Source organism: Quercus suber, unplaced genomic scaffold (genome assembly GCF_002906115.3).
Source record: "Quercus suber isolate HL8 unplaced genomic scaffold, Cork oak 2.0 scaffold_222, whole genome shotgun sequence".
Lineage (NCBI taxonomy): Eukaryota > Viridiplantae > Streptophyta > Magnoliopsida > Fagales > Fagaceae > Quercus > Quercus suber.
Window position 1 is genome coordinate 601,899 of NW_027069680.1, and position 21,151 is coordinate 623,049.

A 21,151-nucleotide genomic window follows, 5' to 3' on the forward strand; every position below is an offset into this window, starting at 1 on the left:
AACTAAATATGCAGCGAAAATTAAATGACACGGTGATTTGTTTACGAATGGGGAAAAGCCTGACGGCAAAAACCCCACCGGATGATTTTCAAGTCACCACTCCCAAAACTCCACTATTATCACAACAAGCGATAGGAATCTCAAGTACCTTACCAACCTACAGTTGAACTCTTACCCCAATACCCAATTGGACTTGATTTGTAGTGACAGTTCCCATCTTTGATGCACGGCTCCCAAGTACATGACTAACCAATTTGATGTGCGGATCCCAGTACACAGCTTACTCTTTTGCACGAATCCCAGTATGTGACTAACTCCACAGCAACCATTTGATTGTTGTAGTTGATTGGCAGCAGCTTCACATAGAAACACCAATAAGATCTTCAATGTTGGTGCAAGAGACTTTGCTTGATTACAAAACTCAAAGGCATACAAGAAACGCAGCAAGAACTCTTTCTTCTATAGGAGTAGGCTAGGGTTTCAAAAAGAAAACCTTATAAAGCTCTCTAGCGTTAGGTTTTTTCTTTTTCCACCTCCTTTAAATAGGAGCTTAATGAGCTCTCCTATTCCAAATAGGTTTACATAAATCTTGGGCTTTCTTAGTCCAATAAGGATTATACAAACCCATAAACAAATAGCCTTTTAGAATAAAAATATTGTGGCTATAATCTGAAAATCTGTAAGCTCGATCGATCGAGACATCTATCGAGCTTTAATGACTCTTGACAGATTGAGCTTCTGTCGAGGAGGTATCGAGACCTACAGATTGTACTTTTCTTGAGCAGTTTTTAAGTAGTCTTCATGTCTTCAATTTAATCACTTGTAATGATCATCTTGAACCTACTTAGATTTACTCAAATACAAGTAAAGTGCGTTTTGTCAAAGTATATGCCAATTACATAAAAATATGTCCCCAACAGTTTGGGTTTTTATCAGAACAATTGTACCTGTATTTTGTTGGTTTAGGTTTAAAGAATTTGCTAGAGATGGATTCTATGTAAAACTTGAAGAATTTGTTAGAGATGGGTTCTATATGAAACTCAAGTCTCCTGAGCTCGATTTGGGGCCAGATCAAGGAACTTGAGTCTGTTATGCCCGAGTAACTACAGCAAAATCCCAATAAGCTTGAGATTTTAGTTTCTTAAATAGTTTAGAAACTGTGTTAACTAACGAAATTGTTTACAAAATATTGTTATTTTGAAAAAAATCCCCAGTCAAAGGGAAAGGATCTTTACACGTGCCTGGCACGTGTGCTTCTTTTAGGCACCTACACACTTCAGTATCAGTCAGTCTACACTCTACAAAGAACAGATTCTACACATATTATTTGGGTTTTGGAGTTGTTGGGTTTGGGACTTTTCAATTGACCCCAAAAACAACCCCAACTTGTGAGCAACACACACATCATTGAGATATGTGTTTGGTTTGGATTTTCGATTTGTTGAAAGCAGATAAAAATACCTTTACATTCTTACCTAGAAAAAATAAATTTTTTAACTACTTAAGTAAATAAGTTAAAAATCTTCAAAGATACAAGCTAATTCCAAAGTCCAAAAATGGAACAAGGATTATTTAATGAAAAAGAAAGTTCTCAATGTCTTGTTCTTTACAAAAACAAGATTTATAGAGGTGAGAGAGTCCATAAACACAACAAATTTAACAAAAATATTTCACACTTGTTGATGTGACAAATTGTTAATATTAGTTAAAAAAAAGTTATATTAGTAGTGTGGCCTAATGAGAAACAATGAAAGCTTTCCAACTCAACTATGTTGGATATGTTTTAAAATTTTTGGGTAGCACCTCTATTCCTTTTGATTAAATTGGTGGATGAAGCAAGTGAGAACTAAATTCACTTACGCTACCATTTGATCACCCATACCCCACAATTCTCTCTCATTCTTAATAACATTTAGTCCCTTTCTAAAATAGTTTTTCCTTTCCTTACTACTCACTTTCTATCTTGCCAAAAGCTCTACCGCTCTATTGGTAAATATTCCTTCAAGTATCTATAGACCTTAGAGGCAATTAAACTCTAATAAAAGGCAACTCCTATCATGGGAGATTCTCAAATATTATGTTGGGTCTGTCAACAGCTTCCAAAAGGAGAGGTTTCCGATTACAGTTATCAGCAAATTGAGAGGGAAAACGTTTTCTTCTTAGATATGGGTATGTGTGCTCTCGTGCACCTAGTGCATTTTGCGTAGAGGCAATGTCTAGTCCCTGCCTCTGTGCAAGGTTTCTTCAGTAGCCTTCCTATGAGGCTTTTCTCTTTTGTGGCTTACCTTTTCATTTTGTTTTTCTTTTCTTGTTTTTGTCTCCTTCTTCCCTTTCGCACCTTCAGTAAATCTCATGTGCGAACTCTTGGATTAGTTTTTTTCCTTCCTTTCTACATAGATAGTTATGGCTAATAAACTAGAAGTGATATGGAACAAGGTCACTACTCAGAAGAAGAAGATGAAGGAATAGTACTGGGGGAAGAGAGTAACAAGGCAGCCAAGGAAATCGGCAGCAAGTTCCTGGAGATGACAAACCTAACTTAGAAAAGTATAAACATAGAGGCCCTCGGGAAAAATTTAAGAATGCTTTAGAAACCTAGTAAGGGATTCCAGATATCCGATATTGAAGATGAGTTGTTCCTTGTTGACTTTGGAGATAGAAAAGACAAAAAGAAGGTCTTGGATATGTGTCCATGGAGTTTCGAAAAGAACCCAATCCTGCTTCAAGAATTCAAAAGAGAGATGACTCCAAGTGATATTGAACTCAACATATCATCTTTTTGGGTCCAAATCCATAATTTCCCTTTGAAAAGTAAAACAAAGGAAACAAGTTTAAAGATTTGTGGTAAGCTGGGAATGGTAACAAACGTTGATGTGCCGGATACAGGAGTCCAGTGGGGGAGATGTCTTTGTGTCAAGGTACAGATTGATGTCTCAAATAGGCTAAATAAGGGGAAAGAAGGTTAGAATAGAAGGAGATGACTAGGGGTGGGTCTACTTCAAATATGAATGACTCCTAAACTTTTGCTACATTTGTGGTTTGTTGGACCATGGTAAAAATGAGTGCCTTGAAACCCTACTAGGAGAAACTGAGCCAAGAAAGAGGGAATACCAGTATAAGCCTTGGCTTTGGGGTGACCCCCAAAGACGTACCCACATAATCCCCAAGTGGCAACCCAATGTGGTGGCTCCTCAAGGGCAATCACAGAATAAGGGACTGCTCTCAGAGCAGGAAATTGTGGTTAGTAAATCTCACGTGCCACACGTGCCGCCTAGTGGCGACCCTCATGTGCAGCCCACTTCTCAACCCAAATCCCCAAGAAAAGCACTTGAGTCAGAACCAAAAGAAGACCTGTCACACCATAGCCTCCCCATTCAAAAATTGGCTAAGGCATCTGAGTATGATAAAAATCCCTCGAAAGTTTTTGCGAGTGAAATTTCCTCGGATGCAAGAATAAGGCAGAAAGTTGAAAAATCAAAAGTCCCATGTCAAATGGTGACAAGTGAGGATGAGCCAGTTAGCATTGAGAATAGCCACCAAATAATACTTTTGAAAGGTTCGGAAAGTCAACCTCAACATGAAAATGATGAAGCCCTATGATTTATGAAAAAGATTTGGGCGGGATCAAAGAGCAATCGGGGCCCAATGTAAGGTATTGGAGGCGTATTGCTAGGGCCGAAGAGACTAAGGGCCTAAGAGCTACTCTTGAGGCTAGTGGGATGAAATTGAAATGGGCTGGCTTGGTGCCTCTCCATGAAATAGATCCAAATATCCTAGACTCAAAAGTGTAGGAAGGGTAAAAAACATGATGGTAATAAGTCCTACGTAAAAATTGAAGGAAGCTATGTAGAAAGAAGTTTTAAGGATGGCGATGTGGCAAAGGCTGCGGAGCAGCCCCACTGAGCCTCATAAGTACTCTTGCTTGGAACTGTCGAGGCAAAAGTACTCATGAAGCTCGGAAACCTTGGGCCAGTTCCAGTCTTTACCAATGAGGTGAAGGTAGAAGCTCCCATGCTAGTTTTTCTGGCCAAGATAAAAGTTAGCATTAATAGTATGAAGTTACTCCAAAGAGACTTAAACTATACTCAAGGCCTTGTCATTCCAAGTGATGGGAAGAGTGGAGACCTAACTCTTTTATGGAAGGAAGGAACTGATGTTGTAGTTAAAACATACTCAAACTCTCACATCAATGCAATTGTTATTGATCCTAGGCAAGAGAAGGCCTGGAAAGTAATAGGCTTCTACGGGCACCCTAATGCCAGTAAGAGGCATACTTCCTAGAGTTTACTAGAAGCCAATACGGGTATGAATCTTCCCTAGCTAGTTTATGGCGACTTCAATGAAATCACCCATAGTAAGAAAAAGTATGGATGGACTAAAACAGATGTTGATCAAATGATGGCTTTTCATCATGCCCTAAATGTTTGTGGTCTTCAAGACTCGGGATTCACTAGTCCGTCGTAATGGTAGAATCGGAGTCCAATGTACTTTAATCAAATTAGATAGAATGGTGGCAAACTATGGGTGGACGGATATGTTCCCAAAAGCAGGGGACTACCATAGGTCAATGGCAGCATTAGACTACTGCCTCTAGATCCTATACCCCAAGCAGAGACCCAACTTGAAGAATGTAAAGTTGTGATTGAGATTTCAAAGAAGAAGAAGCATCTTTTTCGCTTTGAATCTATATGGACTAAAGAAGGCAAAAAGATTATTGAAATGGCATGGTGCTCCTCGACCAATTCAAGTAGTGACCATAATATCCAAGATAAAATAAAAAGAATGCTAGCAGCAACTTCAATGGTGGAACTGGCATGTCTTTAGCCATGTTAACAAGCAACTGAAGGAGAAGTAGAATAGACTCTAGAATCTTGAAGCTCAAAATACTCTCCATGACCACGTTGAGGTAATAAAAGCCCTTAGAAAGGAATTAAATGAGCTGCTCACTCGTGAGTCTGAGATGTGGCTCCAAAGGTCAAAAACTTTATGGCTTCAACAAGGAGATCATAACACCAAGTTTTTTCTTGCAGCGGCAAGCCAATGTAAGTGAAAAAACAAAATCTTGGGTCTGGAGGGTGACATGGGGGTTTTGAGGGAGGATGAAAAGGATATTGAGAAGATAGCTCTTGACTATTTCTTCGCCATCTTCTAGATTGACAAGCCTGGCTGTAAATGCTGCGGAAAGTAAAGTGACTCCATAAATGAATGATGAGCTCCTCTGAGAATTCCACCCTCATGAGGTGTAGGCAGCCCTTAAGCAAATGCACCCATTGGAATCGCCTAGCCCAGATGATATGCTCCCTATCTTTTTTACCAAAAATATTGGTCCATTGTTGGTCATGATGTTACTCAATTTATGCTTTATATTCTGAACTCTGGTACTATGCCTAGGAGTCTCAATTAAACTAACATATACTTAATTCCTAAGATCAAGAACCCCTAGAAAATCACTGAATTCTGCCCAATTAGCCTAATAAATGTCCTTGCCAAAATCATTTCTAAAGTGCTGGACAACATATTGAAAAAGATCTTGCCAAGCATTATTAGTGGTCCCAAAGCACCTTCATGTTGGATAGGCTAATCACAAACAATGTACTTGTGGCTTTTGAAACCATGAATCATATAAATCAAAGAAGAAAAGGAAAGGAGGGGCTCATGGTTATAAAGCTTAATATGAGTAAAGCATTTGAGAAGGTAGAATGGCCTTACATTGTAGCGATTATGAGAAAGTTAGGTTTTCATAAGAGATGGATAGCTCTCATAATGATGTGCATTTCATCGATTTCTTACTCTGTGATCCTAAATGGGGAACCAAAAGGCATGTTTCATCCTTCACAAGGGATTCGTTAAGGTGACCCGTTATCCCCATATATCTTCATTCTTTGTGTAGAAGGACTCTTAGCCATGTTAAAAAAAGAACTCTAGTAGAATTTCAAAGGAGTCTCAGTTTGCACTTAAGGCCGTAAAATATCCCACATGTTCTTCGCCGACGATAATATCCTCTTCTGCAGCATAAAGCTGAACCAAGGCAATAATGTTTAGAGGGTTTTGCAGGAGTATGGTACTGTAGGCTAATGGAGTCACCACCTAGATTAGGTTTAGAAACCATAAATATAGTGCCCTTATGTGGAAGGACTAGTCTTACTACCAGAGTAGGGGTTTGGAGTTTAGGTAGGGGGATGGGAAGGTGTTAAGCATCCAACCACACCTGACCCGTGGGTCAGTTTCCAGTCATTGTGTCATACATCTTAATCTCATTAAAGACTCATTCAATATTGTTATCTATACTCATAAACACACTAGCATACATCTAGCAATTAACATGGCATCAATCATCCCCAAAACCCTAACATACATCTATCATGCGTATCATATCATCTCATCCAAGGCAGCAAACAACAAGATATAACACGAGCAAAAACATAGACATGGCAACATCAAAGAAACATGTGATTGCATTCTAGACATCAAGAACACATCATCCAACCAAGCATGTTCAACTTATCATTAAATATATATCCAATGCATGTTCATGTGGATGCATGACTTACCTTATTTACCTTATTGCATCTTAGCACCTATGCATCAATGAATGAACATATGAATGCATGTTCATGGTATCAAAGCAAGAAAAGAAAAGAAAACCCTAATCTAGCATGTTAAAGACAAACAAACAATTAAACAGAGGAACATAGACTCAAAAACATAAAAAGAAGCCAAAACGGAGGCATGTGACATAAGGAAATAAAGAAAAAGAAGCAAAAAAACTCGGATTAGAGTTTAGGGTTGAAGTATGCGTGCGCATAAATAAGTCTGTGTATGCCGGTTAGTTATATGCGTATGCATAATTCAAGCCTGCATATAAATACAGAATTATGCGCACGCAAACACACCCCTAGAAACCCTAACCCAAAAACTCAGAAACACAGAAACAAAGTAAAAATGAAAACTAAGGAAAATAACAACCTAACATGCTCCTAATTAAAAAAAAGAAAAAAAAAAGAAAAAAGAAGTTCAAATAGAAGACCGAACCCACTGAAGAAAAGAAAAAAAAAAAAAAAAAAGAAGAAGTTCAGATAGAAGACCGAACCCACTGAAGAAGAAAGGAGAAAAAAAAAAGTTGAAAAGGTGGCTAAAGTTATGACAGTGGGTCCCTCTTGTATGTTTAATTACAAAAATGTCATTGAGTTATGAGAATTGGAAACTGAAAACAGCCAAAAGTTGTTTTCAGTTTTCATAACTCATAACTCAAAAAGTAGAGAATTGAGTATTGGAAACAGAGTTATGGAAATAGAGTATTGGTGCAGGCAAATGAGTATTTTGCTATGGGTCCCACCATTTTTGAGAATTGAGTTATGAAAACTGAGAATTGAGTCATGAAAATACTCAATCCAAACAGCCTCTAAAGGCCTAAGAGCTACTCTTGAGGCTAGTGGGATGAAATTGAAATGGGCTGGCTTGGTGCCTCTCCATGAAATAGATCCAAATATCCTAGACTCAAAGGTGTAGGAAGGGTAAAAAACATGATGGTAATAAGTCCTACGTAAAAATTGAAGGAAGCTATGTAGAAAGAAGTTTTAAGGATGGCGATGTGGCAAAGGCTGTGGTGCAGCCCCACTGAGCCTCATAAGTACTCTTGCTTGGAACTGTCGAGGCAAAAGTACTCATGAAGCTCGGAAACCTTGGGCCAGTTCCAGTCTTTACCAATGAGGTGAAGGTAGAAGCTCCCATGCTAGTTTTTCTGGCCAAGACAAAAGTTAGCATTAATAGTATGAAGTTACTCCAAAGAGACTTAAACTATACTCAAGGCCTTGTCATTCCAAGTGATGGGAAGAGTGGAGACCTAACTCTTTTATGGAAGGAAGGAACTGATGTTGTAGTTAAAACATACTCAAACTCTCACATCAATGCAATTGTTATTGATCCTAGGCAAGAGAAGGCCTGGAAAGTAACAGGTTTATACGGGCACCCTAATGCCAGTAAGAGGCATACTTCCTAGAGTTTACTAGAAGCCAATACGGGTATGAATCTTCCCTAGCTAGTTTATGGCAACTTCAATGAAATCACCCATAGTAAGAAAAAGTATGGATGGACTAAAAGAGATGTTGATCAAATGATGGCTTTTCATCATGCCCTAGATGTTTGTGGTCTTCAAGACTCGGGATTCACTAGTCTGTCGTAATGGTAGAATCGGAGTCCAATGTACTTTAATCAAATTAGATAGAATGGTGGAAAACTATGGGTGGACGGATATGTTCCCAAAAGCAGGGGACTACCATAGGTCAATGGCAGCATCAGACTACTGCCTCTAGATCTTATACCCCAAGCAGAGACCCAACTTGAGGAATGTAAAGTTGTGATTGAGCTTTCAAAGAAGAAGAAGCATCTTTTTCACTTTGAATCTATATGGACTAGAGAAGGCAAAAAGATTATTGAAATGGCATGGTGCTCCTCGACCAATTCAAGTAGTGACCATAATATCCAAGATAAAATAAAAAGAATGCTAGCAGCAACTTCAATGGTGTAACCGGCATGTCTTTAGCCATGTTAACAAGCAACTGAAGGAGAAGTAGAATAGACTCTAGAATCTTGAAGCTCAAAATACTCTCCATGACCACGTCGAGGTAATAAAAGCCCTTAGAAAGGAATTAAATGAGCTGCTCACTCGTGAGTCTGAGATGTGGCTCCAAAGGTCAAAAACTTTATGGCTTCAACAAGGAGATCATAACACCAAGTTTTTTCTTGCAGCGGCAAGCCAATGTAAGTGAAAAAACAAAATCTTAGGTCTGGAGGGTGACATGGGGGTTTTGAGGGAGGATGAAAAGGATATTGAGAAGATAGCTCTTGACTATTTCTCCATCATCTTCTAGATTGACAAGCCTGGCTGTAAATGCTACGGAAAGTAAAGTGACTCTATAAATGAATGATGAGCTCCTCTGAGAATTCCACCCTCATGAGGTGTAGGCAGCCCTTAAGCAAATGCACCCATTGGAATCGCCTAGCCCAGATGGTATGCTCCCTATCTTTTTTACCAAAAATATTGGTCCATTGTTGGTCATGATGTTACTCAATTTATGCTTTATATTCTGAACTCTGGTACTATGCCTAGGAGTCTCAATTAAACTAACATATACTTAATTCCTAAGAACAAGAACCCCTAGAAAATCACTGAATTCTGCCCAATTAGCCTAACAAATGTCCTTGCCAAAATCATTTCTAAAGTGCTGGACAACATATTGAAAAAGATCTTGCCAAGCATTATTAGTGGTCCCAAAGCACCTTCATGTTGGATAGGCTAATCACAAACAATGTACTTGTGGCTTTTGAAACCATGAATCATATAAATCAAAGAAGAAAAGGAAAGGAGGGGCTTATGGTTATAAAGCTTAATATGAGTAAAGCATTTGATAAGGTAGAATGGCCTTACATTGTAGCGATTATGAGAAAGTTAGGTTTTCATGAGAGATGGATAGCTCTCATAATGATGTGCATTTCATCGATTTCTTACTCTGTGATCCTAAATGGGGAACCAAAAGGCATGTTTCATCCTTCACAAGGGATTCGTTAAGGTGACTCGTTATCCCCATATATCTTCATTCTTTGTGTAGAAGGACTCTTAGCCATGTTAAAAAAAGAACTCTAGTAGAATTTCAAAGGAGTCTCAGTTTGCACTTAAGGCCCTAAAATATTCCACATGTTCTTCGCCGACAATAATATCCTCTTCTGCAGCATAAAGCTGAACCAAGGCAATAATGTTTAGAGGGTTTTGCAGGAGTATGGTACTGTAGGCTAATGGAGTCACCACCTAGATTAGGTTTAGGAACCATAAATATAGTGCCTTTATGTGGAAGGACTAGTCTTACTACCAGAGTAGGGGTTTGGAGTTTAGGTATGGGGATGGGAAGGTGTTAAGCATCCAACCACACCTGACCCGTGGGTCAGTTTCCAGTCATTGTGTCTTATGTCTTAATCTCATTAAAGGCTCATTCAAGATTGTTATCTATACTCATAAACACACTAGCATACATCTAGCAATTAACATGGCATCAATCATCCCTAAAACCCTAACATACATCTATCATGCGTATCATATCATCTCATCTAAGGCAGCAAACAACAAGATATAACACGAGCAAAAACATAGACATGGCAACATCAAAGAAACATGTGATTGCATTCTAGACATCAAGAACACATCATCCAACCAAGCATGTTCAACTTATCATTAAATATATATCCAATGCATGTTCATGTGGATGCATGACTTACCTTATTTACCTTATTGCATCTTAGCACCTATGCCTCAATGAATGAACATATGAATGCATGTTCATGGTATCAAAGCAAGAAAAGAAAAGAAAACCCTAATCTAGCATGTTAAAGACAAACAAACAATTAAACAGAGGAACATAGACTCAAAAACATAAAAAGAAGCCAAAACAGAGGCATGTGACATAAGGAAATAAAGAAAAAGAAGCAAAAAAACTCGGATTAGAGTTTAGGGTTGAAGTATGCGTGCGCATAAATAACTCTGTGTATGCGGGTTAGTTATATGCGTATGCATAATTCAAGCCTGCATGCAAATACAGAATTATGCGCACACAAACACGCCCCTAGGAACCCTAACCCAAAAACTCAGAAACACAGAAACAAAGTAAAAATGAAAACTAAGGAAAATAACAACCTAACATGCTCCTGATTAAAAAAAATAAAAAAATAAAAAAAAAATAAAAAATAAAAAAACAACAACAACAACAACAACAAAAAAAATATCCAAAATAAACAAAACAAAATCCATTCCTAAACATGCATTGGATCTAACAACAAACAAGAACACACTTAACACATCAAAACATGTTCATCAAAATATCCAAATATTCAACTCTCTAATCAAAATATGGGAAGACACAACAAATCAAAACCAAACAAAATCAAATCATATTTCTATAGAATACACAACCTATAAATCCATTAAGAACAACAAGAACAAGTTATAAAAGATCCAATTCAAGGAAAACCCATGAAGGGGGACTCACATTACTTATAGAAACACACTTGATTGATATTTAACCGCCCCTCAGTGCCTACAACACAAAGATTAAGTTGAGAGAACAAGAGAATTAAAGAATACAATTGTTTTTTATAATCAATTGTTTTGAAAAATCAAATTGGAAAAATAATTTCTACCTTAGAGCTAACTAAAGAGACGTTTTTAATTTGTATAAAACGTGCAAAGGTGCTATGTGTGTGTTTTTGAAAAGAGAATTAGGGTTTTAGAGAAGATGGAGGCTAAAAAACGACTCTCTCTAACTAGGGTCTTGATTGGAGACATAAAATGAGTATTTATAAGTTAAAATTATGGTTTTTTGGGCTTTTTTATTGTCTTTGGACGTTCCAAGGGTCTATGGGTGGCCCACATCAAAGTATTATGTTTTGAGTCCTTAAAATGAAGTTTTAAAACCTAGAAAATCGAACTACCAAATTGGCCCAATTTAAAACAATCATAACTCACTCAAAATAAGTCCAAATTAGGTAATATTTGTCTTCAAATTGAAGCCCATGATGTTTAATTTCCAATGAAACAAACCTCACTCGAAAATTTTCTTTATATAAAAAGTTATAGTCAAAACAGTGAGCAAATGTCATTTTTCAATATCGATTTCAAAGCGATTTGAGCACTTTTGAGTTGTAATTACTTCCAACCTATTGTGAACTTTTTAATTACCCTTCATTAACATATGTCAAGCTCATCATTGGGGTTGGGGACTAAAATTTATTAACAGGTACAAAATGTGGTGTCTATAAGTATAGCCTTGGGCCATAGGATAAACAAGGAAAAAACATAATTGTTTTTCAGTAAAAAAAATAAACAATGATACCAAGGAAGCTATCAAGAACTTTCTTGGTGCTCAAGTCATAAAGTAACACATCAAATATTTGGATTACCATCGTTGGTGGTAAGAGGGAAAAGGATAGCTTTCAACTAGATCATGGATCAAGTAAGAAAAAAGATTGCAAGCTGGAAAGGAAAATTTCTATCCAATGCAAGAAGATAAACTCTAATTAAAGTAGTTGCATAGGCCACCTCGACATATAACATAGGCTGCTTCAAGCTCCCAGACTCTCTATGCAAAGAGCTTGGTGCCATGATGAGCGAATTCTGGTGGGGTTAGAAGGCAGCAGAGAGGAAGATTTCTTGGGTTGTAAGGGATAAGTTGTTATTGCCTAAGGCAGAGGGAGGTATAGGATTTCGAGAACTTAAGGCTTTCAACCTAGCTCTCCTAGTAACACAGGGTTGGCACTTGCTAACAAACTCTGACTCCCTTTTCCATAAAGTCTTCAAGGCAAAGTACTTTGCCAACACGTCTTTCCTTGAGGCTCAGGTAGGGAAGAGGCCATCGATTCTTTGCCTGAAGTAGCATCATGGCAGTGAAAGGAATCATTAAACAAGGAGCAAGATGGAACATTGGCAATGGCCACAATGTACGTATCTGGAAAGGCAAATGGTTACCAACCCAATTTATCTACAAAGTTAATATCCCAAAAAGGTCTGTGGGAAATGGAGAGCTTGTCTCAAACCTTATTGATCATGACCTACGCTTATGGAAGACTCAACCAATTCGAGACACCTTCCTCCCCCATGAAGTGGATGAAATCCTATCAATCCCCTTTAGTTTGGCTGCATTGCCCAATTCACTAGTCTAGACAATAACACCAAATGGCTCATTTTTAGTTCATAGTGCCTACAAGATTGTTCGAGAATATCTTTGCCTAAACAAAGTTGAGTAGCTACTCTAACAAATCAAACATGGAGACGCTATGGACATCAATTTGGACTCTAAAATGCCCAAATAAATTAGAAATTTCATCTAGTGTGCGTGCAAGGATGTTCTCCCAATAAAGACCATACTTAGAGACCAACACATACCAATAGTGCTGGACTGTGAATATTGTGGGCTAATCGAAACCCCTTGTCATGCTTTCTGGGACTGTGATATAGCGAGTGATGCATGGATCCTTCTTAACCTCAAGTCACCTAACCTGGTAGAGCCACCGAGGAGCTTCTTGGACTTGTTCTAATTGGTCAAATATAAGCTAAAAAATGTAAACCTAGAGCTCTTTGCAACAATGGAATGGGGTTTATGGAATAACAGGAACAAGATCAAACATGAAGGCCAGTGCAAAATAGTAGCCACCATCGTCAATAAAACCTCTCGATACTTGGAGGAATTCCAACAAGCACAAGCCTCTTGCCTATCCAGCAGGTAATCATTAGGGCAAAAGTTTGGGGGTCTCGATTTAGGAAATATAGGGTCCTTTTTGCTCGCAGGGAATGTAACAAAGCAACTCATCAAATGGCTCGATATGCCAAAGATTTTTCTAACTGTATTATTTGGGTGGTAGATACTCCCCTTATCATTGACTCTCAAGTTCATGCTGATGTATTGTCTTTGGGTCTTTCACCCAATTAAATGAAATTTTTCAATAGTCTTTCTATAAAAAATAAAATAAAAAGAAAGTTCAAAGCAATGATAAGTTTTTATTCCAACAATTGAGAAGAAAAAAAAAAGAGAGAAAAAGTGATATTTGATACTCTAATTTTTCCTCTGTTTTTGTGTTCTTTAATCTCTTTATATTGGGCATCCAACAATGAGTTCAAAGCTCTATTTATCGTTGTATCTTAGAGGGTGAACACCTAAACTATTTGCACCAAGGGTTTTCCTAGTAGGGGCAAAATCGCTTCTTAAGGACAACGAATTTAGTTATGTGCCTCGGCGATAAATTTTTGCTTAATCCTGAATTTAAAATGCTTTTACACTTGTTGATTTCATTAATTAATTGGAGTGATCTTTCAAACTAATTTTCCAACAATCTTAAGAAGTGATTTCTGCTCTTATTAATTAACAAAATATTTGATGTTCCAAATATTGTTGTAGAATGAGAAGTTGCGCTTGTTTTTGAAGTGAATCTAGTTAATAACATGACTGGATGGGTAGTGGACATTAGGGCCACTAGACACATTTGCTCCAACAATGAGCTATTTTTTAATTATGAGGAAGTCACAAATGAAGAGAACATTTATCTGGGAGATTCTGGTACTGCAAGAGTTACTAGAAAGGGAAAGGTACCTCTAAAATTAACTTCTAATAAGTCTCTACCCTTGCATCATGTTCTTCATGTTCCTAAAATATGTAGAAATTTAGTGTTTGGGTTCTTGCTCAATAAGGCAGGTGTAAAACTTGTTTTTGAATCTAATAAGATCATCCTTAGTCAAAATGGTGATTTTTTGGGCAAGAGATTTTGTCGTGAGAGCTTATTTGTGCTTGATACTGATTGTGAGAATATGAATAGATATAGTACTTCTTCCACTTCTATCGTTGAGTTTTTGGATCTTTGGCATGGTAGGCTAGGACATGTGAATGTTTTAGCCATCAAAAGAGTTAAACAAATTATTCTAATTCCAAATTTTACTGAGCATTCAAAGTGTGAAATGTGTAGAAGCAAAACACTTCAAAAACCCTTCCAAAACTGTTGAAAGGAGCTTTGAACTTTTAGACCACATCCATAGTCATAGAAGGCTTCAAAAATAATATGATTATAAGAGGAGGAGAATATGACGCTGAAAACATGTTCATAAAATTTAAGACTAATGTTGAATATCAGAAAAAAAAAATATAAAAAAAAAAAATTAAAAGACTTAAGTTTAATAGAGGAGGAGAATATGATTCAGCTTTGCTTAAAACTTTTTGTGAAGAAAATGGTATTATTCATGAAGTCACTACACCCCGTATACTTGAACAAAATGGAATAGTTAAGAGAAAAAAGAAATTAGAACCCTAAAAGATATGATGAATGCCATGCTCATTAGCTCTAGTTTTCCTTCCAACATATAGGGGGAGGCTATCCTTTCTACATGTCATGTATTAAATAGAGTCCCATATAAAAAGATTAAAAAAAAAAACTCGGTATGAATCATGGGAAGGACTTGCACCAAACTTAGGGTACTTTAAAGTGTGGGGTTATTTAGTAAAAGTTGATATTCCTGAACCACAAAGAAAAAGATTGGTCCTAAGACCAAGGATAGTGTCTTCATAGGATATGCACAAAATAGTCCTGTTTATAGGTGCTTAGTCTTGGAGACTAACACCAAAGTGGAGATTAGAGATATTGAATTTTTTAAGCATATTTTTCCTATGAAGAGAATGAGACTCACTAATGAATCCTGTTCAATCATACCCCAAGTAAGATCAAGTTCAAACTTAGATGAAAGTCACTTAACACAAGAGTTAAGATGCAGTAAGAGACCTAAAATTGGAATGAAATTTAGGCCTAACTTTATTATTGCCTTTCTCACCAAAGATGACCTAAAAACTTATTAAGGGGCCATGAAATCAATAGATGCAACCTTTCGGAAGGATGCAATCCATTACGAGTTAATATCAATCATGGCTAATCAGACATAGGATTTAGTTGAACTCCTTAGAGGATGCAAGACCATATGTTGCAAATGTTTGTTTAAAAGAAATTAAAACTAGATGAGTCTATAGACAAGTTCAAAGCTAGACTAGTGGCAAAATGGTATTCTAAAAAAAAGGATAGATTACTTTGACACTTACGAACCTAGTTGTGGCTGTAAGCACCCACGTAGCAAAGTGTTGCCTTTTTGTTTGACTTCTCTTTACTTTGTATGATCACGCTTTAGGGAATACACTTTAGAGAAGTAGACTGAGGGCGGAGGGTTCATGGAGTCATCACCTAGATAAGGTCTAGGAACCATGTATGTGCCTTTTGTAGGTGGCCTGATCTATCTAGAGTCTATGTTTAGTACCAACTCTACCCAACCCATAGGTTGGCCTTTACTTATTATGTTCCATATCCTAATTCTTTCAAATGGTCCTTTAATAGACTTTTCTATACTATGGGTGCATATGCCTCCAACTAATGGAGAGTATGCCTCAACTGAGTGGATTAGGATGGAGGTGGTTATGGAGTTGCCATCTAAATTAGGTCTAGGAACCATATTTTTAACTTATGGGGGGACTGGTTTTACTAGAACACATGTTCAGAGATTAGGTATAGGGATGGAAAGATGTTAGGCATCCAACCCCACCCGACCCATCGGTCGGTCTCTACTCATTGTGCTATATCCTAAGTCTATCGAAGGGTCCTCTAATAGGATATCTTACACACACACACACACACACACACACACACACTTTAGGTCTAACTAACATGCATCTAGCATACAACCTACCATTCATCTAAACATGACATCTCGTACATATTCTAACATTCATCTAAGAATGGTATTTCATATCATCATCACATACGTACACCTAGCAATCATCTAAGCATAGGCATACACATAGCATCTCATCTCATACCTAAAACACTTCTCAACACATCATGTAGATTCAAGGCAGTAAGAATATCACGTTATCCAAGGACAACAAACATACACATGGCATCAACTAAGCATATTTATCGTGTTCATCACATTCAACCACTATATGTTCATATCATATCATCTATTCATGTTCATATGCATATTCATGTACTTACCTTCACTTATCTCATTGCATTTCATCACCTATGCATTGATGCATGACCATATTCAAATGCATGTTCATGTGTTCATCCAAACATTCAAGCATATATAAACCCTAATCTCTAATTAAAGTAACCTAAGCATGTGAGCATGTTATACTATTGCCTACTGACCTAAACATGTTAAAACTAAACCTAAAAGAACCTAAACAAGTATTAAAACTAAGCAAAACAGGAAGAACAACAAAAAGAGCAATTTTGGGTTAACCATGCTCGTGCATGTAGAAGCACACGTTTGCATGGTTGTGGAGATACGGGCACATGCATGAGCATGCGTATGCATCCCTACTTAGAAACCTAGCATACAACATTCAATCAAAATACTCATAATTTATCCTAGCACGTTTCTAACTATAAAAGAAATAAACCTAAACTACAAAGTAGGTTATTAAAGCAATAAAAAAACAATAAAAACTAAAGAAAAGAAAGTTAAATGACAAGAACAATATCTCACAAATAGAGCTCTTAGAGCTTTCATTTTGATTGTTCCTCTCAATCAATCTAAAAAACAAACATCCAAGAGGATTAGCAAGCTTAACTAGAGGACTTAGACCAGAAATGGTCACAACTTAGAAAATTTAACTTGAGGATGCTTTTGAATATAAAAGCTCCCTTTTTGAACAACTTTTTTTTTTTTTTTTTGGTAGTGAATTCAATGTATTTCAATGTGTTTTGGGAAAAGGGACGTGGGTGTTGGAAAAATACATGTTTGTATCGCATACAAAACATACGCAGCGGAAAATTAATGGATCTACTTCATTCGCAATTGATAACATGTACTATGTAAATTTCAAAATATAAGAACAAGAAAGTGTACCTTGGTGCGGTGAAATTCAAAACCAAAAATTAGAAGTACTTGGAAACACTTTTAATCTTTACTCCAATTCCACTTGTGCCGAAGAACTGTGATCTCTCAATCAGTTTATATGTATGTGTTCAAGGGAGAATAAGAAAGCGTCTAACACTCACATACAAACCATTTCATTCTCTTACAAAATTCTATATGTTTCTCTCTTTATAATTGGTTATTTAGTTGGGCTAGCCTTTTGGGCCATTCCAATTGGGTTTTAGTATGTGGCTTGGAGTGAAACTAGAAGGGAACAAATAAAATATTAGCTCCAATGGGTCTTGGCCTTTTTTTCAACTCTTGTCAAGTCCAAAGTTACCATTAATTATATTTAATATCACTATATAAATATAATTACATTCTAGGCCTTATTAATGAATTATATCTAGGGGTGTCAACTATTATCCATATCCATAAACCCGTCCATTACCCACCTTATTTGGATAAGTCTTAACCCAACCCATTTGAATATTTTGATTAAATGGGTAAAGACCCATTTGGTTATTTAACTAGATGGGTCTAAATGGATAAATCCACTAGTACCCACTAAACCCATCAAAATTTTAAAATTTTAATACCCACTAAACCCACAAATACCTAAAGCCTTCTAAAATCTAAAACTTACGTAAACAGAATAACCTTAGACACTTTCCCTTTCCCTCAGATTTTCTATGTCAAAACATTCCCTCAGATTTTCTCACTAACCAAATAAAGGTAATTACCAAAAAAAAAAAAAAAATTATATTCCTTATCTCTCTCTCTCTTTCCCTCTCTTGCGTTGTGTTGCGTGTACACCTGTTTCTCTCTCTAAGGCTTCCCGATTCAATCCTTAATCTCCGATTTGCAATCGGAACACAATACTGCGGTGGCCGTTGAATCATTTCATTGGTGGTTCAATTTTACGATTAGGTAATTGACCTTATTGAGTGGATTTTGGCATTTGTTATGCTCATTGGTTGTGCTCGGTGGTGGTGTTGGTGGTTGTGGACAAAGGTTGATGTGAATGCTCGAATTTGGGATATCTCTCGCTCTCTTCCAATCGCGCCAACACCGTTCAGGTTTGTCTCTCTCTCAACTCTTCTTCTTCTTCATTTGATTTTTTTGTTTGTTTTGTGGGTTTGTCTTTATTTTCTGTTTTTGTTTGTGGGTTTGAAATGTAAATTACTGTTTGATGAAATGCTTAGCAAAAGATAATGCTCTCTTTGTTTGTGTCGAACTGAAATGGAGAAATGGGATTTGGGTTATAAGTCAGCAACTAGTTGTGTAGGTAGTACTTTTACTCTAGCATTCTAAACTGATTGTTTGTATAATAATTGAAAAAAAAAAACCACTAGTAATAGTTTACTTTGTTCTGTTAGTGTAGACAAACTCACAAGCTCAGTGAAGGTGGCTTTGGACTCATTAAGATTTTCAAGGTAAGATTAAGATCCCTCTCTCAATTGGATTTTGAGTTCTAAGTTAATGTCTTTTTCTTTTTTGGGTGTTTGATGATTTGCATCCATCCACTTTTACCTTTTGGGTTCTGATCAAATTGTCACCTATGTTTCTGCCTTTTGTGATTTTGGTTGATTTGAAATATATATTTGTAGAAATTGTCTTTTTGATTGTCTTATTTTTTAAGGTGAATCTTGTCTGTAACCGAGGGGATGGATGAAGTCGAACAAACAGTTGCAAGTGGTAGCAAAAGAAGTAGGAGTATGACTTCTGAAGTGTGGAATGATTTTGAAATATTACCTTTATATGAAGATGGCCATCGAAAAGTCAAGTGTAGAAAATGTACTAATATTTTAACAGCAGATAAGGAGAATGGACTAGTAATTTACACTGTCATGCTAAGAAATATCATCAAGAAAATGATAGTGTGCCTTACCGTCCTCCCTTTGATCATGATATGTATCGTGAAAAGATTGCAATGGAAATTATTAGGCATAATTATTCATTTTCGTTTGCGGAGCATGAGGTTAATAGAGAGCTTCATATCTTTCTAAATCCTGATGCTAAGCCAATATGTAGGAATACAGCAAAGTCAAATGTTTTGAAAATCTATAAGAGAGAAAGAGAAAATCTCAAACATGCTTTAGAGTTAGTCCCGAGCAAGATTTGCTTAACATCAGATTTGTGGAAATCTTCCACAACGGATGAGTACATGGTTCTTACTGCAGACTACATTAATGCAAATTGGGAGTTGCAAATGAGGGTTTTATGTTTTTCTCATACGCCACCTCCTCGTAGTGGTAAGATTTTGGGAGAGAGATTGTTTAACATTCTAAAAGAATGGGGCATTGAGAAAAAAGTATTTACAATCACTTTAGACAATGCTTCTTACAATGATACCTTGGTGAATAATTTGAAGAAAAACCCTTCTTTTAGATCATCTTTGCCTTGTAATGGTGAGTTCTTTCGTGTTCATTGTGGTGCTCATATTTTAAACCTTATTGTACAAGAAGGTTTGAAAATTATATAGCATGCTGTGCACAACATACGTGAAAGTGTTAAATATGTGAGAGACAATGATATGAGGAAGTTAAGATTTGCCGCATGTCTTCAAGAACTCCCTAATTTAACTAGTAAGAAAGTGCGATAAGATGTGCCAACAAGATGGAACTCGACATATTTAATGATTGAGACAGCTCTTACATTTCGGGATGCATTTCACAATTTGAGCACTGTTGATGGAGGCTTTCACACTTGTCCCTCAGATGATGAATGGGATAAGGCCAGGAAGATAGCAAAGTTTTTGAAGCCATTTTATGACATCACCACTCTCTTTTTAGGCACTCAATACCCTACTACCAACTTATACTTTCATGGTGTATGGAAAATTCATTTGCGTATTTTAGAAGAGATGGAAGATGATGATATAGTAATTAGTGACATGGCAAAAAGCATGAAAGAAAAATTTGATAAATACTGGGATTGTTACAGCATTGTGCTATCATTTACTATAATTTTAGATCCTTAGTATAAGTTGCAGTTTGTGGAGTTCAGTTATAGACGACTTTATGGCACTAATGGGACACAAATGGCGATGGATCTTCGTGACAAGTTATATTCCCTTTTCGAAGGATATTTACGCACCACTAATTATGAAGCACACAATATGGTTGAAAATGCATCTAGTAGTGGTGCTAATGAGAAGGTAAGAGATGCTGATATTGCTGGTTTTGATACATTTGAGAGTTAAATTTTTGGTTCAATCAATAGTAAGTCACAATTAGATGTGTATTTGGAAGAGGCCCGGTTTAATCCTTAGTATAAGTTGCAGTTTGTGGAGTTCAGTTATAGACGACTTTATGGCACTAATGGGACACAAATGGCGATGGATCTTCGTGACAAGTTATATTCCCTTTTCGAAGGATATTTACGCACCACTAATTATGAAGCACACAATATGGTTGAAAATGCATCTAGTAGTGGTGCTAATGAGAAGGTAAGAGATGCTGATATTGCTGGTTTTGATACATTTGAGAGTTAAATTTTTGGTTCAATCAATAGTAAGTCACAATTAGATGTGTATTTGGAAGAGGCCCGGTTTGACCATAACACTCATATGGACTTGGATATTTTTGAATATTGGGAATCACATTGTGGTCGCTTTCCAGAACTTTCACTAATGGCTCATGACATTATGAGTATTCCTATCACTACTATTGCCTCAGAGTCTGCGTTTAGCATTGGTAGTCGAATTCTTGATAA